Source organism: Mytilus californianus, unplaced genomic scaffold (assembly GCF_021869535.1).
Source record: "Mytilus californianus isolate M0D057914Y unplaced genomic scaffold, xbMytCali1.0.p SCAF_4, whole genome shotgun sequence".
Taxonomy (NCBI): domain Eukaryota; kingdom Metazoa; phylum Mollusca; class Bivalvia; order Mytilida; family Mytilidae; genus Mytilus; species Mytilus californianus.
The window spans coordinates 57450208-57475175 of record NW_026262690.1 but is presented as its reverse complement, the minus strand read 5'-3'; the positions used below and the strand labels follow the sequence as shown (position 1 = coordinate 57475175).

The following is a 24968-nucleotide window of genomic DNA, read 5'->3' as shown; positions in this document are numbered from 1 at the left end:
TGTACTCAGAATCTTTAATAACTCATATAATTACAACAATCCATAGTCAAATAAATGTTAAACTGTATAATGTCTATGATATTTCCTATTATATTAAGAGTCATCATTTTGACCTTTAGTAAGTGTCATCACAGTAGTGGGAGGCAATTTTTCGTCAGTTAATAACTTTAAAGAAACCATATTACAGCAGACCTTTGATTTTTGTTAGTTTTTCAACATCAATCTACATTTTTGCATAAATTTATGAGGAAAAAAGGACTGTAAAAGAAAATGATCCAATCTGTATAACTTTATTTTATATATAAACAGAAAAACAATAATTCTTAACTTTTACTCTTAAACAAAATATTGTTAAGATAATATTACTACTTCCTTCAGTTGTATGGAGATTTTAATAGACATTTTCATTTCCTGCAACGTGTTCAATGTTCAAAAAGGTTGTTCTAAGAAGGAGACCATAAATTTATGTACAATTCTAAAATTGGCATTTGCTGCTACTCTGTTAAGCACACAGCATTAAGCAGAACAAAGACAGGTGGGCTTGGAGTCTGAATAATGTGTCCAGGTAGAGTGACATGTTTTCCCATTAGGTTACAAGAGCGCAATTATTTGTTTACATTTTACCGGCAAGTTTTTTACCCTAAGATGGTACTCAGAATAGAATCCTGTACGGCTTCTGATTGGATGATACAGAATTGGAATAACTTTTAATCGAAAGCTTATCCAATTAGGTTTTAAAAATCCAGAAAATCAAATTCACATTTTGCAAAGTATAGAAAATATCTTCCATTTCTGTACGTCTGAGCCATCAAAAATATGGCTTTCTCATTAAGCGAATAAAATAGACGGTCTTTTTCAACTGCATTTTAAGTCAATTTTTGCCGCCTGACCATATATATTTTTTTGGTTGTAATGCAACACTGGCATTTCTAGTAACAGGAACTGCTACCCGTTTTTCCATAGTTTGTGTAGTCTTTGAGAAAAAAATACGGAACACCACTGGTACCCTATGGAAAATGCATTACGAATAATTGCGCTCTTGTAACCTTTAACTGCTACCTTGTGAACTAGCAGGTTAAAAAAATCTGACTTATCATGTTGTTCTAGTGCAAATTAAAGCAGTGTTCATACTCATGTCTCATTCTTGGCCGTGTTAGGCGCAACTTTTTGGAAGTTTTGGTCCTCGGTGCTGTTCGGCTTTGTACTTGTTTTGGCTTTCAAGCTTTTTTCATCTGAGCGTCACTGGATGGTCTTGTGTGGACGAGACGCACGTCTGGCGTATTGAATTTTAAGCCTAGTACCTTTTGTTAGCTATTATTCGTGTGTTTCTTTGTCCTATATGTTCTCCCATTTATTTGTATTGTGGTCCTGTCATGTGATGTTGTCGTTTTGGTGTTGTGTTTGACGTTGCCATTAAAGCAGGAGGTTTGGCATGCCACAAAACCAGGTTCAACCCACCATTTTTTTCTTAAAATGTCCTGTACCAAGTCAGGAAAATGGCCATTGTTATATTATAGTTCGTTTCTGTGTGTGTTACATTTTAATGTTGTGTTTTTGTTGTGTCGTTGTTCTCCTCTTATATTTGATGCGTTTCCCTTAGTTTTAGTTTGTAACCCAGATTTGTTTTTATCTCTATCGATTTATGAGTTTCGAACAGTGGTATACTACTGTTGCCTTTATTCATTAACATGATCTGGTTCTGAATATGCATTTAGTTTGCCACTGGACATTTAACAGCCGTAAATCATGCTATTATCTTCCTATAAAATTCATTGGAACAAAAATGACTATCATATAAGTGGGAAACCTGCAATTTTGGACAGAATAAGTGTTAATTATTAAACTCTACCTTATAATTGCATTGAGTAATAATTTTTTACATAATTCTTGAAGTGATGCACATTTATCTACTTGCATTGCCATCCAGAAGTGCTGATAATGTGAAGGGGTCTATTAAAATCTCCATATTATAACTGAAGGAAGTAATATTTTGTTAGGAACTCAATGCTGCTACAACTACTTTGATTTTGTTTTCACCAGATCATGTTTTGAGTATGTATAATTGAATAAGAGCATGATATAAACTGATGGTTTTGTCATTTACAATTATATAATCTTTGTGGATATATTGGAAAATCGTGATAATGCTGTCATAATATTGTATACAAAATATGCTTAAATGTACTTCTCATGTGAACTGACATATTGTTTGACATTAAAGAAGAAAAAAATAGGCTGGAAACTGCATGCATGTGAAGTCTTTCTGTCTAGTTGGATACTTATATACCGGTACTATAAACATAGAGAATAAAATTTCATTGTCAGTTTGCATATAAATCAGGATAGAAGAACCCAAGATGAAAACTAGATGTGTTTGTTCTCAATCAACTAAAGATCAGGTCTAAACGTTACTCAATATTCTAAGTACACAATTTGTGCTTAAAACGCTAAATCTGGTATTTTTATTGGTTGATTTCTGAGTGAGAAAAATAACAAATTGTTAATGACTGTAAGGTCAGATCTAGAAACTACACCAAATCTGTTGAAAACAAAACCATAAACAGAACTTTTTCTAAAGTATATATTTAAAAAATAAATCATCCACATCTATCTGACAACTAAAAAAGATATCATTTTGGATGTCAATGTCCCATTTGGTCCATTGAACCCCTTCATCTCAAAGATTGCAATAGCTGTTCATATCTGATTGAAAATCACAAGCAGCATGAGTCGAGAAAAAAAAAATAATTTGAAAAGAAAATGTAAGAATATCAGATGTTATTTTAAAATATTTCTATCCTACACTCTTATTTGCAATTTATCTTCATTATTTAAAGCCAAATTAACTTCTAAATCATAGGAATTTTTAAGGCTAAAATGATTTGTTGGAAGGACATCATTAGTCAAAGACCAACACACTGTAAGATTGGGAAAAAGAAAACATCATCACCAAGAAAAGGAAGATTGACAGTGAAGAAGAAGAGAAGTATTTTGTGATTAATAGATTGAGGTCTTTTAAACTAAAAGTAAAAACAATTGGTCAATTCTATTTGGATTGTTCAAAATAAGTAAAAATTATTAGCTCTTTTAAAATAATAATTGCTCAAATGAAACAGCTCAACCTTTTTATATTTCAACCAAAATTTTAATATCTACAGTCAACAGTTTTTATATGACCACAAAATTTTTGAGGTAGGTTATGGCCCTAACCATTTAAGAAAAAGGGGCAAAAAACAATACTTTTCTAATATTTTGTATGCATTGCTTATTTCTTCACCATTTTCAATGGGGTTTAATTCAAACCATAGAGGTTCTTTGATATGCCGAATCTTACCGTGTATTTAGATTTTTAATTTTTGGACCCGTTTTCAAATTGGTCCACATTGAGGTCCAGAGGAGTCCAAATTAAACTTTGTTTGATTTCAACAAAAATTCAATTATTGGGGTTCTTTGATATGCTGAATCTAACTGTGTATTTAATTTTTGGATAATGGACCATAGGTATATACTCAATTTAAAATTTTTAAGTCCTTAAACCATATTTATTCTGTGTTAGAAATCTATGCTATATATGTCAAATATCTAGTCACAATCCAAATTCAGAGATGTATTGCACAATTAATAGAAATGGTAAGTAGATTCATAGTTAAAAATAGATACAGCATCAAATTCTAATTTTAGAGAAGAAATTATGTATAAATATAGTTTGAAATTTACTGTTCATTATTATATTTTGAAAAATAATTACAGGTAAGTTTTATAGATTTTTAAAGACATTGTATTGATGAGGAATAATATTTTGTAAATTGTTTTTTCATTTTTTTGTGTAAATTTTTTGAAGTTGCGGTACAATGTAGGTTGTTTGTTATTCTGTATAAATTAATTTGCAGAATGCTATATATATATAATTTTTTTTTATGAAGGGAACCCCTTTAAAAACTTATCTAATATTGTCCATTATTAAATACATAAATTAAATTCTTGGTGTACGTGGATAGGCTGAATCTAACCATGTATTTAAATTTTAGGTATTGGACCATAATAGGTAAAAGTACAATTTCAAATTTTTCAGTTCTTTGACCAAATTCATTCTGTGTCAGAAACCTATGCTGTGTCAAATATTTAATCACAATCCAAATTTAGAGCTGTATCAAGCTTGAATGTAGTTTCCATTCTTGCCCCAACTGTCCCGGGTTCGACCTCTGTGGTCGTATCAAGCTGTGCCCAGGGGAGTATTTTATTTTTAATATCTTGAGTAAGAATCTGATAAAAAATTATGACTTGAAAGAAACATAGTTCAAGATGGTCCGTACAGTAAGTGAGAAAAGATTTGTAATTCTGAAAATTAAGCTAAAATGTATATAATTACAGTAAAATTCATTTTTACCACTAATTTATATTTAATTTAGTAGTTTCCCTTAACTATTTTTTTTTTATTTTGCATACAATTCTTGTCAAAAATGTGAAATTCAGGAAAACTTAATAACTGCTGACTATTGATATGAAAATAAAGTAAAAACAGGAATTATTTGAATCTGGAATAATTTTGAATTCTGGAAAATTGATAAGAAATGTGTGATGAAAACTAACCCAACTAAAGAGGGTTAGCCATGTGCGCATGGCTAAGGTTAATTTTACTTTCACTGATATTTCTGTATGAACTAACTAACCACCCTTACCCTCCTACATTGGGTTAGTTTTCATCATAAATTTCTTGTCAATTTTCCAGAATTCAAAATTATTCATGATTGTTTAAACATCTAATTTATCTGTAAAGTGACTGAAAATGTCTGTCCCCTTTACCTATGCTATTTCAAAGATTAAACAGGCTTTATGTATTTTCTTGTCTTTTATCAAAAGACAAACAAAATCTTAGAACAGAATCCAACAGATCACAACACCAAAAAAATATTAAGTAAAAAATATAGAACACTAATCATTTGTTGTAACCAAAATCATCTACTGAAATGACATTTTTTTTAACACTTTATTAAAGAAACTATTTTTATTTAATCATTCTAGAAATAAATAGCATAAATATAAAAGTCGATTGTATCACTTACCATGCAGGCATTTTTAAATGCAGTCAAACTAAATCAGATGTCATGTGAACCTCATTTGACACAACTTATATATCCACACCAAAGGAATCTATCACACATGATAATTCTTGTGTAATTAACTATTATCCATCTATAACAATTTACATCACCTTAACAAATCAGGTGATCATCTGCAAATGTTGAAATGATCCTGAATACTCTGAGTCTTCAGAGTGTTTAAGTTTATTGGCAGCAAGATCAATAACAATTATATATATAGAAGCACATTAACAACCTCAAACAACAAAACTACTGTCTTTTTTCACCAATTGGCTTGCGTTTTCGAACTAGTAATATTACAAACTGATTGGACAATTTCATTTTACAATCCAAGTTAATTTTATGGGTGGTTTTTAAGCTCAACAATTTTTAATCCAGTTACAAAATCTGTGTATAACACTGATCCTATTTTCAGTTTGTCAGATGACTTTTACATTACAAATGCATGTTAGAATTAACTATAAAATATCACATCAAATTTTATTTTTTTTAACCAATGAAAAGTAAATGTTTCAAGAAATATTGACTTCAATGAAACATTGCTATTTTTGTCTAAAACAATTCTTTTTTACAGATTATAAAGACATAAAATGACAGTGAATTCAGAAAAACTGTGTTGAATTCTACAAATATTCTTGAATGTTGCAGTTTAGTTAATACTTCAATTTTGGTTTATAATAAATTATGTCATCAAATACATGATATTAGCAGTGGGTTTAGATATATATAAAGGAAACACACACTTGAGGGGTATAAATAGTCAATGGGACTGCTAGCTGTCTGCAAAACACTGCCGACCTCACAAATAAAAAACCGAAATATCAAAACAGAAAAGATTTTTTACAGTTTGTTCTTATATGTTGAGCTGTTACACCATTGTCAGAGATTAGGGGGATCGAGGGTTGAGCACTCACAAACATGTTCAACCAGGCCACATTCTGTATGTGCCTGTCCAAAGTCAAGTGGTTGCCATTGGTCGCTGTCTGTTATATCTGTTTTTCTTTTATTTTGTTATATATCAGGCTGATGTTTTTTTTTTTTTTCATTGTTTCACCGATGTCATGTTAGAGCCTTTTATAACTGGCTATATGGTATAGGTTTTGCTCATTGTTCAGGGTCATACAGTGACCATTAATTGCTTAAATTCATGTAATTTGGACTCTTCTGAAAGCTGTCTCATTTGCAATTATAGCAAATATCCTTATCTTATAATGTTTGCAAAATATCATTTTCTTACATACCTATGTAAACAAATGACGTACACCCTAGAACTGTTCCTTATAATGTTTGGCATTTCATTTTTCCACATTTTGAAGCAAGCATATCCTTATATGTAACTTACTAACCTTTTATGTGTTCCCCTTGCACATATTATTTCCTAAATGACTATTCCTTAAATTGATGACTTAGTCTTCGTAAGCAACAACCAAAAATTAAGGTCATGCATTTGAGCAGGTGTGTTATATGCAGTCACTTCCACCTAGCCACAGGTGAGGACTAAACTGTAACTTCTTAAGATATTACCATATAAGAAATATCTTATTGGTCTATCAACTGATTCAGGCCTTACAGTAAAAAGTGCAGCTAAGTGATGGTAAAAGCCCATCAAAGCCTTTTGGTAAGATGTGCTAAAGAGCTGACATCTAAAGTAAACAAACAGAAATATGGGGTCATCTACTCAATTATGATATATCAACCCAACAACAACAAAAAACAAAAAACAATGTTTATCAGGTACAATTCATTATTAACAGATTTGGATTAACAACATTGTCTCTGTTGTTCTCAACACACAGTTCAAGCAAGTAAAACTATATTACCAATGTAATGTTTAACATTGCAACAGAAATGTAATCAAAATAAGCATTTTTAATTTACAGTGAATATAGCATTCCTTAATTGAATCCTATTCTAAAGCATTGGAAAAAGTGCTACAAGTTTTTCTAAACATTGTTTATTACAAATTAAATATCCTAGCTAAACTTACTTAACCAGAATTTTTGCTGTACTTTAATATGAGTGACATAGTTCTAGAATTATGTGCAGTGTACTTTTAGCAATGGATTGAGGCAATTAAAGCCAGGTTTAATTTTATCTATTGTTGACTTCTGCCTTATGCAGGAAATTCTAGAATATTAAGACTAAAAAAAGTGTAATGCAAAATATTCCTTATATTGCCTGAATCACTTCATCAGAATTTTCTAAAGTACTTTATTTGTTACAGTTCTAGGTTAATGCATACTGTACTATTTACAATGGACTGAGACAATTAATACCAGATCTTTATTACATCTTTTCATGACTATTCCATATATAGAAAATATCCATTCTAATATAAGAATATGTTTAGACTATAAATAGATTCAAAGTTATTTCTACTTCCCATTTAAAAATAAAATTAGCTGCCTCCTGAAAAAGTGCCACTATGTTTTGCTAATTCAAGTGACAAATCTATCTTTTGTTGAGAAAAAAAAATCTCTGATGTCTAAAATGTTATTCTTAAGAGCTCACTTAACATAAAGAATGATATTTATAACACTTGATACCTATTTTGTAATTTCCACTAGTAGCTCAAAAGATATAAAGCATTTGAATATTTCAAGCTTGTGCATTAATGATATAATCCAAAAATATGGTTTACTGTGTAAATTATAATTATTTTGCTGATATCAGCATAAAACTGTAGCCAACAATCAATAAAATGTCAAAAATGAAATTTGCAAAATCAGCAATATTGAAGAAATTTGTTAATGTAAAATTAAATAATTACTAGCTTGTTTGGTAATTTCTCTTGAGTGACAATCTGATTTAAGCTAGTTATCAACAGGGTCATGACAGGCCAATTGCAATCAATGCAGTATTCATAAGTAAAAATTGATATTATAGTTCTAATCAAATGATAATTTTAATTCAAATTCTGTCTGGAATTGCCAAACATATAAATTAATCTAAACAAAATTTATCAAAAGTGAACACATGAACTCACTTATAGACACATAGACAGACTATAACACATGAACATTACCTGACTATACTGTAGATTCATGTATTTTTGTGGGTATCAATTTTCATGGATTGAGGGAAAAATGTGTTTTTATGGATATAATTTGTTTCAAGGTTTTGCCAAGGGATGATACAAGTCTATAGAAAATGTGTACTTTGTTGAATATTTAAATTTTCAATTCACTTTAACCCATGAAATCCACGAAAATTGGTATCCCACAAATAATAATGAATCCTCTGTCTATTCTTTTACTAGAAAGAACCATCTTTCAAAATCACTGGAAAACAAGGTTATCTAAGGTTGAACCATCGCTTTGAGAAGATATTCATGAACACCACTACATCAACATTATCAATTAATATGGGGTGAGTAGAAGTTGATTCCTGCACAGACCTCATGTAGGCTAGAGATATTTCCACAAGCAAACAGTTTGATTCCTTACTGTCTTCTTCAAGTGTTATTCTCCCGGAGATCAAGACAAAAAAATCAGATTTGAACAAATGGCACAGAAATAGACCATGGGAGTCTAATTTCTTCATTTAAGAACATATTCATTAATTATCTATCATCATTCAATTCAACAACCCTGAATTCAAAACATATGTACCTCATTACTCCCTTAACTCATTGATCCCATCTATCAATTATATTAAACTTCCATCAACCAAACTTTTAAAATATGTATAGTGTCTATACCTTTATTTGACAAATTGATGGATATCAAATGTGGTCTTAAATAATCTTTCTTGTTATCTCAAATACCATGTATAAGCAAATTTTACAAATAACTAATTTTTTTATCCTACAACTCACTGCAAATCACAGGAATATCTAGAAAAATTCTGACAAATTTTCTTCAAATCTTGATGACCTCATTAACAAGCTGAAATTGTTTTATAATCCAATGATTATACAAAAAGAATAATTTACGCTCAAAAGAAAAAATTCACTGTCGTCAGCAACAGAAACTGACGATTTAACTGACATCATATATTATACCCCAGACTCTGCGATTAGATTTTTGAATGACGCCATTCTATAGACATACAATTATCCATCATTGGAGTCAATGAACTTTTTGTGAATATCTTTATGGTGTTATTTGAGAAATTATCATCATCTTTTTAATTACATCAAAGAAAAAAATCAATTGAAGGATTTTTCTAGTAATTTATGGACAAAACATCACGAACAGAGTAAAAACCATGAGGTAGTAAAATGCATTATGATAAATTAGTGATGTACAAATATAGAACCTTAAGCCTTCAGTGTTAAGATATTGATTAATGGTTTCTATAAGAGTCAATGTTTACTGGTGAGAGATTCTTTATTCCTCTAGCCATTTTTTTAAACCACAAACTTGGTCTTTTTACATATATCAAGAGATAGCAATGGGATAAATATGAAAATTGGTTAAAACATTTAATGTCTAGTTTTATTCAACTGTCCTTGCAAAATTAGACAGAAATGTTAATTTTATCTGAATTTTTCTTTTTTTTCCAGATTGCTAATTTTGTTAATTAGAAAAACGATAAGGGTTAAAAAAAAGTTTCTGGTTGGTAACTACTCAGAAATTACCTGATTTTATTCTTATGTTCTTTTTGAAGTTGATTAAATATAAAAATGTTGCTACAGCTTGAAATTTTTCTCAAGACAAAACATGACAAGTGGTAGTGCTTTATAACATTGGGGATAAAATGTCATTTCATTCAAGCATTCTCCAAGTTGAGTGTAAATCTCCAAAATTTCAATCTCAACCCTTATATAGATACAGAATTTTTTAAGGACAAATAATAAAATATTTCAAATTCAACCACTTTCATCTGTTCTAAAATAGAAGTCAAAACAAAACTTATTGTAAACTCTGACTTCTGCTAGAAAGCAATTTTTGAAAGTAACAACACTTATAACAGACCCTCATAGAACATCAATGTCCAAGTTCTGTTCAATTGGTTCATTTCTTCTTGAAGAGAAGAATTTTAAAGGCTGGATGAATTGACACCTTTTTGGCCCTGTTGAAAGAACATTAGATTTTTAATTAGCAAACAAACAAACAAACAAACAAACTTTGGTAAGTATTTTTCTAAAGAATACTACTTCAAGGTTTGTTTTCACTTCACTTCACTTGAAAAGAAAAGCAATATGTGTTTCTTTCATAAACTCTGACATCCATTGGCATCAACGTAATTACACTTTATAAGCACAGTCTCAGGAACATATCTGGCCTGTTTTATCAAAGTAATAACACTTTATAAGCACAGTCACAGGAACATATCTGGCCTGTTTTATCAAAGAAATTACTCTTTATAAGCACAGTCACAGGAACATGTCTGGCCTGTTTTATCAAAGTAATTACTCTTTATAAGCACAGTCACAGGAACATATCTGGCCTGTTTTATCAAAGTAATTACACTTTATACGCACAGTCACAGGAACATAATCTGGCCTGTTTTATCAAAGTAATTACACTTTATAAGCACAGTCACAGGAACATATCTGGCCTGTTTTATCAAAGTAATTACATTTTATACACACAGTCACAGAAACATATCTGGCCTGTTTTATCAAAGTAATTACACTTTATAAGCACAGTCACAGAAACATATCTGGCCTATTTTATCAAAGTAATTACACTTTATAAGCACAGTCACAGGAACATATCTGGCCTGTTTTATCAAAGTAATTACACTTTATACGCACAGTCACAGGAACATAATCTGGCCTGTTTTATCAAAGTAATTACACTTTATAAGCACAGTCACAGAAACATATCTGGCCTATTTTATCAAAGTAATTACACTTTATAAGCACAGTCACAGGAACATATCTGGCCTGTTTTATCAAAGTAATTACACTTTATACACACAGTCACAGGAACATATCTGGCCTGTTTTATCAAAGTAATTACACTTTATACGCACAGTCACAGGAACATATCTGGCCTGTTTTATCAAAGTAATAACACTTTATAAGCACAGTCACAGGAACATATCTGGCCTGTTTTATCAAAGTAATAACACTTTATAAGCACAGTCACAGGAACATATCTGGCCTGTTTTGATTCAGTTGTTCTTGAAAGAGGAGTAACTATAAAATCAGACCTATCAGATCTCTTTTTTGGCCCTTAATGTTGATGCATTCATACATGAAAAGAAAATCAAAATGATATTTTCCATAGGGTTTCAATGTAAAGTTAAAATCTCTGCTGGTGTCACTATGAAGTTCTGATTGACATCAAAATAACAATACAGTATTTGTTAAGGACCTTCACAGGAACATATCAGTTTTGTTTGGTTTCAATTGGTTTGGCTGTTCCTGAGAATATGTTTTCAAAGTTCAGTCAATCAGAATTCAGAAAGGTTGAAAGTTTGTTGTCAAACTGACACCAAATAACAACACTTAGAAGTGACCGTGTAAGTAACATATTTCTGTACAGTGGTTCAGAAGAAGACCAAAATTTGAGAAGCTAAAGGGATGGATAACAAATGCTCTGAGCACATTGGTCTTCAGTGCAGCGATAAACAGTACCATCATCACATATATAGATTCCTTTATGTTTGTGCTTCCATGATTTATTTCTGCACATTTATTCACATGCTGCCAGAACCCAGAAATGGTGTTTGAAAATAATTGGGAGACAGTTTTATGCAATAAAGAGATAGATGTTTATTAGAATGTGAAAGTACAGGACAAATTTTACTCCTGTTTGTTAAAAAAGATCTTGGAATACGCAATAGTTATATTGTTAGTTACCATTTGCTTCTATCAAAAAATGCATTGCCTATTGTTGAAGACCATATGTTGACTCTATAATGGTCTTTTTTGATTTTGTGAATCAGGGTTGTTGTCAAATTGATGTATACCCCATGTTCTCTTGTATTCATAAGTAAAAGAAATACCTTTTTTTTCTGTTAAGAAAAATGAATAATAAAATAATAAGGTTGTTTTTAATAATTTAATAATACAGATGGAAAAAAACTAATTTGTTTTCTTCCTATTACAAAGGTAACCTTGGCCATTGTTTTTATTAATAACATACATCTTATCATACATGCTCCTGTATTGATAAAAATATCAATGACACTGTAACAAAATTTGATTATGATTTAATACGAGGAAGAAAGATTAGTCAGAAAAATGTGAAAATCGAAGCTTAGCCGTAATACTGTCATGCCATTTAATAAGAGGTTTCATTGCAAAATTGACATTTTGTTAGTGACGTCTTTTTGTAATGTCACTTGCATTTTCATGGTTTGATGGTTAAGAAATGAATACAACAAAGATGTTTACAATCCGCTCAACACAGACAATTGTATTATCTTAGAATTTCAAAGGCTACAAACAATGTTGTAAGAGATGTTTTCCACCATAATTTTTTTTACCATGACGCTGGTCACCCTGAGGACACTGCATGGGGCAGTTCAGTAATCACTACCAGTGTTAATTATTTTCTGTAAAGTTCTTAGTGATACCAATTAGTAAAATGATCACAGCTGACTTAGGACTCAATTCAAAGTTGTTATGTTTATTGAAATAAAAAAAATAAAATGTACCAACATTTAGGTCAGCCGATCAGGACAGAAATTTTAGGTCAGCTGACTAGAAAAGAAAATCTAGGTCAGCTATTTGACAGTTATTGAAGAGTAAGATAGAGATTCAATGTACTTTAAATTGACTGACAGAAAAAAATTAATACATTAAGTTCATACCATGGAGTTCAAAAGAAACAATAACATTGTATTTTTTTCATTTGTTGAGTATATCAAAGTAAACTAAAATAACAGTTCTTTTAAAGGGTTGGCAAAGTATTACAAGAGTGGGAAAACCCAAGTGGGATTGGCAATACTCCCAGAAATGGGTTATACTGGGCAATATGATTTTAAAAGCTAATTTTTACACAAAAAAGTAAAGAAACATAGTAGTTTCATAGTATTATTGCTAAATATATACATTTCATAAAGATAAACATTCAGAGGATAACAAAAAATCCATTTATTACTTTTCATCAATAACATTTTGGCTACACAGACTTTTTATCTATTCATAATATCATTTTCAAAATAATGGGTAAAAATGAAAAAATAAAATGCTCTGCAGGGCACAGCTTGATACAACCGCAGAGGTAGAACCCTGAACCCTGGCAAGTATGGACACAATCTTCAAGCTTGGTACAACTCTGAATTTGGATAGTGATTAAATTTTAACACAAAATGAATGTGGTCTATGAACTTAAAAATTTGAAACTGGACATTTACCTATTATGGTACAATATCCAAAATCTAAAGACATGGTTAGATTCAGCATATCAAAAAAAAAACCAAGATATGTTCCTAATGTCATAACTACAATCCCATCCCCTTTTCCCAAATGTGACTTACCGAATTAAGACTTATTACCGGGTTTGTACTAACATGAGCAATACGACAGGTGCCACATGTGGAGCAGGATCTGCTTACCCTTTCGGAGCAACTGAGATCACCCCTTTTTTGGTGGGGTTCTTGTTGCTCAGTCTTTAATTTTCTAAGTTGTGTTTTGTGTACTATTGTTCGTCTGTTTGTCTTTTTCTTTCCTAGCCATGGCGTTGTCAGTTTATTTTTCGACTTATGATTTTGATTGTCCCTCTGGTATCTTTCCCCTCTCTTTTTCAATTTTTGATGAAATCAAACAAAGTTAAATTTTGGACCCTTTGGACCTCAATGTGACCAATTTGATAATGGGGCCCAAAATCCAAAATCTAAATACACGGTTGGATTCAGCATATCAAAGAACCCCATGTTTTCAATTTTTGTTGTTATCAAACAAAGTTTTATTTTGGACCCCAATTTGGACCAACTTGAAAACTGGGCCAAAAATGAAAAAAAATCAAACTAAAGTTTAATTTTAGACCCTTTGGACCTTAATATGGACCAATTTGAAAACAGGGTCAAAAATGAAAAATCTAAGTACATGGTTAGATTCCATATATCAATGAACCCCAATAACTTTTACTTTTTGATGAAATCAAAAAAACTTTAATTGGAAATGGAAATGAGATGTGCCAATGCTAATACAACTGCATATTAAATACCATTGACTTATCATAAGTCGTTCCTTTAAACAAACCTAAACACAAACATTAACTTGTAAACTATGTAAAAGTTTCAAGGTCAATGAACCATGATGAGGGGGTGGGGCTATATAATCTGAATGGAAACGAGACTTGCAAATGACAATAAATTTGCAAACAAAATATCATTGACTTAACATTAGCGGGTCATCTTTAACTAAACTAATCACAAACTAATACATGTAAACTAAGCAAATGTTTCAAAGTCAATAGACCATGACTGAGGGGACGGGGCCAAATATTCTCCATGGAAATAAGATGTGCTAATGCTTATACAATTGCATACCAATTAACATTGGCCTACCACTAATGGTTCCCCTTGAACTGACCTAATCACAAACTAATACATGTAAACTAAACAAAAGTTTCAAAGTAAATAGACCATGACTGAGGGGGCCTGAGCCAAATAATCTCCGTGGAAATGAGATATGCCAATGCTTATACAACTGCATACCAAATATCACTGACCTACCACTAGTAGTTCCCCATAAACTGACCTAATCACAAACTAATACATGAAAACTAAGCAAAAGTTTCAAAGTCAATAGACCATGACTAAGGAGGGCGGGGCCAAATAATCTACATGGTAATGAGATGTTCCAATGCTAATACAACTGCATACCAAATATCATTGACCTACCACTAGTGGCGAGACAAAAATTGTTATTATAGAGTAGTAACTCCTAAATAGAGTTATTTGCCCAGTAAGACCATTGTTGACTTATTTCCAGAATTCTTTTTGGTGATCATTTTTTAATTGAAAGTAACACCCTATCTATCATAGTTTTCTCTTTTTAATATAACAGCTAAAAACACCAAAAAAATACATCAATTATGGGCAATAAATCACATCTTTAGATCCACATGTAGTTTTGATCAAATGAACAGTTGGAAGATCATTCTGAACATTTTAGAGCACTCAACAAATTTTCTCAATCTATAATGAATTTTAAGAAACTGAAAACAGACAATACTTGCAGTTTACACTCCTATTTTATATTTTCAGCAATGGCATTCATGTTAGTAGGCACTACTTCAGCAACAAGATTTCATATCACATATTTTAAGTCCATTTTGAATTTCTGATTGCACCAAAAGTTCCAATACTTTTCAAGAACCATTTAAAAAAGAACACAAGTGTCAATTAGATTCCAAATGCTTTAAAAGTTATATGAAAGGTTTTCAAAGTCCAGAAATCAGAAACTAGATAACTCAAGGTGAGTCATGTTCATTGATATATAAATCAGCACCAAAGTTTAAACACTTTGAATGAAACTTGCAGGGAATATTTCTATAAAATCTTTAATCTAATTTCCTATTTCTTTAATCCTTAAATAGAAATTGATACAAACTTTTGAAATTTTTTACCTTTAACCTCAAATTCCAGGATTCTGCACCATTTTCTAGTCCAAGGTGAAAAATAAAGTTCAGATACTTCTCTATGGGTTTATTCGGTAAGGAATTTTTTCAAGAAATATATCAAATATGATAAATGGACAGAAAGTGGACATACATTGGAAAATTTATATTTCTTGTACTAATTTTCTAGCCATATTCATTAAATAAACATCATCATTCTAAATTCCATTATCAACAGATGCCAAGAATTGCATTAATTAATTCTGATGTTAAGGTTACTTATCTAAACTGAAGTGCTCAGCATCTACAGGAATCGTCATTTTTTCAAGCTGAAGTACATTCAAACAATGCACCAAATTCATCCATTGCCCTTAGCGAAATGACCAAATTATATGACATTCATTATCTGTCTTCATTTCAAACAAGATTCCAAACATTTAGTTAACTGTCCATTAATAAGACTGTTTTCCATTAAAAGAAAGGATGTATGAGGCTTCCTTATGAAAATGACAATCAGCAATGACCTGCAGCTGAAGGATTTCAAAGAACTCTTTCTATCAAGTAGATTTCCTTTTATTTTGTCATTTTTATAACGGTATATTACTTTTATCAAGTATGTTTGATATAAATTCTTCAAAAAAGGATAATTATTTTTGAGTTTGCTCAGTGCAAGTTTTCTCACTGTCAGGAATAATATGAGTTTATTCAGTGCCTTGTCAACTTCTAATGAGTAAACTTGTTATAAATCATTACTTTTCAAAAAATTTATCCAAGTACAAGATGCCACAATGAAATGACTTACATACCTATCTGATTACATCTGAAAACAAGGAATGAGCTGTCAAATTGACAGCAAACTGGATTTTCTGTATTTTGTAAAGCACTTTCAGGCTTTTTTGACAAGCCACCTCCCATGCCTTTTTTCAATCTATCAAGGACCATTACAACAAAAATGAAAATCATCAATATCATACTTGACCACATTTTGTCATCAGTAACAGTATATTAAAATTTTAAGAACATTGGCTGAACGGTTCATATGTAATTGCATGATAATGCCATTTAGTGCACATTTTCCAATCTATCAAGGACCATAACTCCTGAATGGCAGAAATGAAATTTGTTCATATCAAACTTGACCACCATTTTGTCATCAGTAACAGCATATTAAATTTTAAGAGCATTAGTTGAAAGGTTCATACTTTATTGCACAGAAACTGTTTGCAAGCCTTTTAAGTTGTTTTTTGCTGTTTGTGAGCCTTAAACAATGTTCTCTGCTAATAGTGAGTTTTCATGCTGAGTAATAGTGTTTAAATGTTATTGGCAGAAACTGCTGTGGTGTCCAACTTTTAGGCAATTCTGTTTATCTTTTTAAAACAATTACTTATTATTTCTGTTCTGTATAATTTCATTTTCTAGTAAGCAAATTAACAATGACTTCTGTTGTCAAGTGCCAATCATTAATATAGAATGTGTCCAGCATTAGTACTTAGATGAACAATGACAGGTTACAGATCATACAATTATCTAATGACAAATTTCTGAACATATAATAAGACAACTTCTCGTTTGACAGATGCAAAACTTAATTGAAGTAAAATAAACTAGAAGCTCTTAGAAGCAATTGGCACTTTATCAGCTTAAATTAATAAGAGTGGCAGAATATGGGCTAAATTTAGCCCTCAACAATAATAAAAATAGTCTTTTCTACAAAAACAAATATTTATTCATTTTCACGCAACACTAGTTACTATTTGGACCCATATCTGCTCCTTCTATGAATTTTTGCAAGTCTCTCACATCTGACCCTTTTTGAAATTTCATAGCAATCAAATTGAAATTTAACTTCAAAAAGAAAAGAACCAAAACAACAGTCATCAAGTCCCTAAAAAAATATTGTATAAACTTAATAAATATCAGAATAGTGTAAATTTAAAGTACGAAGGACCTACTTTTCAAAAGAAACTAAAACAGACAGACCTACTTTTCACAGAAGGTTGTCTTCCTTTCCAGATTGCATCTTATGAGTGTAGATCATTTAGTTTCTGAGATCTGAACTTTTATATATAAAACTTAATCAAAATCAATGAAAATTTAGATTGACATATTTTTGTAAATGGTTGTTATATTCTGCTTGATGCATCCTTTCATGACAGTAACATAACACAACATATATATATATATCAGAGTAACCTATCAATAAGATGCTTTACTCCCTTAAATGAAGCCTTTAACAAGGTTACATGATTGAAGGTCATCAAGTATGTGAGATCTGACCTTGAATGTTAAACTTTATAAAACTCAATGAAGTGTAAGTAAGAGTGACCTTAATTTTTCTGGGACTGTGATATATTCTCCCTAGATCTATCCTTAAACACAGTAATGTTATTATAACTCATTTAGTAAGACAATACTTAATATAACAAATGAAGCACGATTACCATATCAAAGTCACTGAACCATGACATATGCGTCAAGTGACCCTGTATATACCGGTATATGGAACATGATCAGTCTTTTCAAAGATGGCTGGAATTAACTTCAGAAAGCTTGCTGTAGACATGGTATTCAAATGGACTTCCTCAACTTTTTAAAGCAAACTAAATGTGTCATTTTTGGACCTTCCATTTACAATTTTATTCCTTTAAATCATCCTACTCTATGATTGATGGTTGGTGTTTTATGCCACTTTCAGCACTATTGGCTATATTGTTGCAGTCAACTTTTATTGGTGAAGGAAGATGGAGTAACCCAAGAAATCACAACCTTCTGCAGGAAAACTGACAATCCTAGTCAATTAAGAGTTGTGTAAAAAAAAACCAGCCATGTGCCATAACTTCTTATAGCAATTGTCAAGATAGAGAAAGAAAAAAGGGTATTGTTCCTTTGATACATGGTCATCTAACCATAACCTTTTTTTTCTATTTTATTACTATCAAATCAGAAATTTTATTGTTGCGAAAATTGAGATGGGATAAGTGTTACAAAATTAAAGCTCACATTTTTGATATCATTATTTGCATGCAGAATTTCAATAATCAATAATTTATTAGTATTTTTGTACATTGTTTATCAATCGCAATGATAAATGCATGCAAAAATTTCAGATTTGAAGTATTATTTTTTTTTCCATGATCAATTTTATATCTCAAAAAAGTTGAAAAGCACTTAATTACAGTAACCTTACATAAAGCAATAAGATTTCAGGTCAAATATAATGATGCCATAAAGTTTCATATGACATTTTATAACAGATATAAGACTAATGAAAATTAATACCAAGACAAAATAAACAATAATGTTCTCTTTACTACCATTAGGCTTTTTTCAGGTTACTAGTACAAAAAAAAAACAAGACCAAAGGAAATATCAGAGTTATGTTTTGTCTAGGGACGACATGAACTGCAGTGCAATCCAAGGAAAAGTAAAGGTCACAGTACTAGAAATCAGGTCGAACATCAAAGTGTGTGTCTCTTCTCTTACTGTGTCCTCATTACTACAACAATAGCTTCAAGTTAAGACACATCTGGCATCACACGAGACTTCCGTTAATTGTAAACAACATCTAACATCATGTCATTAGTAGACGATCACCTTCATCACTTTCTGACCTAAACAAGTCATAAGATCAACTGGAGGATGCTCTTTGTTCTTTAGATCAAGGAAATATTAAAAGGAATACTGGCAAATGACATTGACTTATTTTCAGTATTATCAACTTTTAAGTGGACTTGGGATTAAAAGGAAGCATTAAACAGGACAAAATGTGCTCATCTTCCACTGCATCAAAAATTGAAAAACTAAAAAAAATAATACAGACTAAAGGCATTTTTACTCAAAATGTGTTGGAATGAAACAAACATCCTTGTACATAGTCATAACAATAATAAACTGTTGACACAGAGATATGACTTGCCTGTATGTAATTTTGACAGCAGAATGCAAGTGTTGAAATTAAAATAGCAACACTGACCTAATCTCAAACTTTAACATATATACTATGCAAAAGGTTCAAACTCAATAGACCATGACTAAGGAGGCATGGTCAAATAATCTCCATGGAAATGAAATGTGCCACTGCTTATACAACTGCATACCAAATATCATTGGTTTACCATTAGTGGTTCCCCTTAAACTGATCTAATCTAAACTTTAACAAATTGCAGCTAAGTCTTAAATCTTGACTCCATCAAGGGGATATGAAAAGGAGGTAGGTTTAAACTGTTAAACCCTGCCACATATGTCTGTCCCATATCAGCAATCTTAATAGTGTTGGTATTGGAAGTTTTTTGTCTAATAAATAATTAGAATTTTCATCTTTGGAGGTCTTTATCATTTATTTTGTAAGTGTTTGAACTCTAGGCTACAACTGACTTGACTCCGGCTTTTTAAGACATATATTCTAGGTCTATTTTAAAACACCCTGTGTTGACCTTTCGATATTTATTGGGAGTTTAATTGTTTTGCTGAGTCTCACAGAGGTATACCACATATTGCCTTTTATTGATACACTGTGACATCTAGATGTTCATAACCCAAATTGATGCTAATCAAATATCTCACTTTTTCTTATTCTGTATGCATTTAAACTGGTTCTAACCAGTTTGATAAATTTTGATAATTCACGTTGATTAAATTTGTCTCCTGTAATTTTGTGTCATATCCATTTGGAACATTGCACCCGGGAGTTTCCATTACATCATTAGAGAAATAGATTCTACCACTTTACCCCTTTGACTACAATATTTACCCTTTCTTGATAGCTACAGTTCTAAAATTTTGTAATTGTGATATCTATTTTAGTATAGTATAAATCAAATATGAGAATTTCGGGTGGAGATAAATTTGGCAGCTATATGGCCTTTTATGTCATGCAAACAAACCTATATTTCAAATACCTCATTTTGGATTCTTGCCTTGTAGTTCTCACAATCTTCTTCTAACAAGCACAGGACAAATTCTGAAGTACAATAAAAATCACAATTAATTTGATTTAATATACAAACCAACTTTTCAAATAAATGACCTTAGCATGCAAACTTACAATCAATGCCATATATATTGAGATACAAAATCTATAGGGATCTCCCTACCCTTTAATGTTAACATTTATACAAGTTCATTCCAATCCCGTGTAAGGTTGTAAGATTCGACAGAAATCACCAGGAAAAACCTTTTCTTCGCTTATCTTGGATTATTTATGGTAAAAATTACCTAAACATAAGACATAGTCATCTAGAGTAATCACCAGGAAAAACCTTTTCTTCGCTTATCTTGGTTTATTTATGGTAAAAATTACCTAAACATTAGACATAGTCATCTAGAGTAATCACCAGGAAAAACCTTTTCTTCACATATCTTGGTTTATTTATGGTAAAAATTACCTAAACCTTAGACATAGTGATCTAAAGTATTCACCAGGAAAAACCTTTTCTTCGCTTATCTTGGTTTATTTATGGTAAAAATTACCTAAACCTTAGACATAGTGATCTAGAGTATTCACCAGGAAAAACCTTTTCTTCGCTTATCTTGGTTTATTTATGGTAGAAATTACATAAACCTTAGACATAGTGATCTAGAGTATTCACCAGGAAAAAACCTTTTCTTCACTTATCTTGGTTTATGTATAGTAGAAATTACCTAAACCTTAGACATAGTGATCTAGAGTATTCACCAGGAAAAACCTTTCCTTCACTTGTCTTGGTTTATGTATAAAATAGTAGAAATTACCTAAACCCTAGACATAGTGATCTAGAGTATTCACCGGGAAAAACCTTTTCTTCGTTTATCTTGGTTTATTTATGGTAGAAATTACCTAAACCTTAGACATAGTGATCTAGAGTATTCACCAGGAAAAACCTTTCCTTCACTTGTCTTGGTTTATGTATAAAATAGTAGAAATTACCTAAACCCTAGACATATTGATCTAGAGTATTCACCAGGAAAAACCTTTTCTTCGCTTATCTTGGTTTATTTATGGTAGAAATTACATAAACTTTAGACATAGTGATCTAGAGTATTCACCAGGAAAAACCTTTTCTTCACTTATCTTGGTTTATGTATAGTAGAAATTACCTAAACCTTAGACAAAGTGATCTAGAGTATTCACCAGGAAAAACCTTTTCTTCGCTTATCTTGGTTTATTTATGGTAAAAATTACCTAAACCTTAGACATAGTGATCTAGAGTATTCACCAGGAAAAACCTTTTCTTCGCTTATCTTGGTTTATTTATGGTAGAAATTACATAAACTTTAGACATAGTGATCTAGAGTATTCACCAGGAAAAACCTTTTCTTCACTTATCTTGGTTTATGTATAGTAGAAATTACCTAAACCTTAGACATAGTGATCTAGAGTATTCACCAGGAAAAACCTTTCCTTCACTTGTCTTGGTTTATGTATAAAATAGTAGAAATTACCTAAACCCTAGACATAGTGATCTAGAGTATTCACCAGGAAAAACCTTTTCTTCGCTTATCTTGGTTTATTTATGGTAAAAATTACCTAAACCTTAGACATAGTGATCTAGAGTATTCACCAGGAAAAACCTTTTCTTCACTTATCTTGGTTTATGTATAGTAGAAATTACCTAAACCTTAGACATAGTGATCTAGAGTATTCACCAGGAAAAACCTTTCCTTCACTTGTCTTGGTTTATGTATAAAATAGTAGAAATTACCTAAACCCTAGACATAGTGATCTAGAGTATTCACCAGGAAAAACCTTTTCTTCACTTATCTTGGTTTATGTATAGTAGAAATTACCTAAACATTAGACATAGTCATCTAGAGTAATCACCAGGAAAAACCTTTTCTTCGCTTATCTTGGTTTATTTATGGTAGAAATTACCTAAACCTTAGACATAGTGATCTAGAGTATTCACCAGGAAAAACCTTTTCTTCACTTATCTTGGTTTATGTATAGTAGAAATTACCTAAACATTAGACATAGTCATCTAGAGTAATCATCAGGAAAAACCTTTTCTTCGCTTATCTTGGTTTATTTATGGTTAAATTACCTAAACATTAGACATAGTCATCTAGAGTAATCACCAGGAAAAACCTTTTCTTCGCTTATCTTGGTTTATTTATGGTAGAAATTACCTAAATCTTAGACATAGTGATCTAGAGTTTTCACCAGGAAAAACCTTTTCTTCACATATCTTGGTTTATGTATAGTAGAAATTACCTAAACTTTAGACATAGTGATCTAGAGTATTTATTAGGAAAAACCTTTTCTTCATTCATCTTGGTTTATGTATGGTAGATCTAGAAATTACCTAAACCTTAGACATAGTGATCTCAAAATCAATAGGAATCTTCTGCTCGTTATATTTCACCTTATAACCAAGTAAATGTGCAATCGAATTCAAAGTATTTCATTTATCCTCAATAAACTAAGATGACTGATGGACTGTCAGACTAACAGATTGACTGACAAGTCTAACAGATGGACAGACAGGACAAAAACTATATAACCCTTCTTCATTGTAGATGTATAATAATCATTATGGTTTCACCACTTTGATATTGTTTAATATCAAAGTGGTGAAATCCTTTTTTCAGGAAAATAATAAGATTTAAATGAAAAAGAAAACATTTTGAGTAGAGTCAGGTAAATTTGTACATGTGTATAGGACAATCAATATTTGGGAATTTTCATCATTGTTCTATTCAGGTTGCAGTCTTGTAATTGACTGCTCCATAGGCTTACATGCAAAACAGCTGATCTTTGAAATTTTTTAAAAATAAAATGCTACATAGAAATTTTTTTTCATGTGCATATCATGTATGTAGTAATGTGAAATTGTGATTTAATCAAAAAAAAAGTGGGTCATGCCACGGAGAATAAAAAGTTATGTAACCCTGAAGTCAAAACAACTTTTTTCTACTTTCTGTTTGCTGTTTTTACTAGGCCGCACCACTTCCAGTAAACATGATATCCTTCCACTTTCCTGGTTTGATATCCCCAAAAAGATGCAAGATTTTTTTTAAATCTAAATATATGTTTCAACTCAGCATAAACTTTTAATCAAACAGAAAAAATTGAGTCCTGAAAAAAATTCGGAAAAAAATGGACTATTTTATTTCACGCCATGTTTTGACATGCACCGGAAACTGGAGTTGTAATACAAGACTGGTACCTTTCATAGTTACACTGACCTTGATGGTTGTATCATCAATATATAAATACGCCATTGGACTATGTTGGATTGAATCAGGCCTAATTTAATATGACACAGCGGTTTTAAATTTTAAAGATATCTTTCAGTTAATTTCTGTTTATAGTAATAGTGGCCATATATTGGTTGCATTGTAGGAGTCCTTATGCATGAAAGGACCAATTTACCCAAATTAGGTAATCAAAGGGTGCTTATCTGCATGGCAATTTATGAAAATGGGAGTGTCATCAATATGTTCTATGTACAGTAATAGGTGATATGACATTTCGTTGAAAAGAATACTAAATATTTTTTATAACTAAAGAGCAATAGGAAGATTGTAAGAACTGTTGTACTCTGAACAGTGGACTCAGAAGACATTTTTGTTTTAAAGTTTAGCACAAATTTATAATAAACGACAGACAAAACACACTAAGAGATGGGAATAGCTCACATTGTACCCTTTGGGCCCGATGTCAGATTTAAAAAACAAGAGTACTTTACAACAGACAAAACATAAATTAATCTATATCTTTAGGTCAATGGTCCAGAATTAAGTTCAATTAAATTCCATCTTGGCTCTTAACATATCCTTCTAATGTAACAAAGGCTTCCAGCTAAGTCTGTCTGGTTAAAAGTTGTTTTCCGGTTTTATAGTAAACAAAAAACACAATAATTAAGTGGATCATGATGTGATTAAACAGCCTTTACCTTTTTTGTTGGTCATTAGGTGGAAAAAAGTAAAAACCCAGACTTCAGACTCCCAACGGAAATCGAGCGACAATATGAAACAGCTGTAAGCAGAGGTTACATATATCACAACTACAGGACACTTACATATAAGTGTTGTAATTACAGACAAACAATGTCCTAAACTTTGTCAGAAATAGAAATTAATGTTTTAAACATTATAAGCTTTCAAAATTAATTAAATAATTTTTGATATCCAATTAAATAAATTATTCAATTAAATAAATTATCTGCATGGCAATTTATGAAATGCTTTGATTTTTTATATAGGCAATAACTAGGTACCTTCAATATAGCTAGCATCAGAATGGTATAAAATACTAACACATATAATAGCTTTCATGTTAAAATGAGCATATGATTTCAGGTGCTGCTGTACACTGTTAAGCTTTTAAAAAAAATTCCTGGTACTAGTATATATGAGACAGAATAAGTTAGAACTTTTAAATAGGAAGTATCTGAAGGTCAAGAACAAATATATTCAA

The 24968-nt window shown here is 31.0% G+C and overlaps 1 long non-coding RNA gene across 1 annotated transcript in view; it reads right to left on the bottom strand.

Moving 5' to 3' along the window:
• The window catches only part of LOC127698536 (uncharacterized), a 61409-nt gene that overhangs the window by 10186 nt on the left and 26255 nt on the right, over positions 1-24968 (bottom strand). The window contains exon 4 of the long non-coding RNA XR_007980874.1: positions 20470-20531. This is a non-coding gene — a long non-coding RNA (uncharacterized LOC127698536). The remainder of the gene's footprint in view (positions 1-20469; positions 20532-24968) is intronic.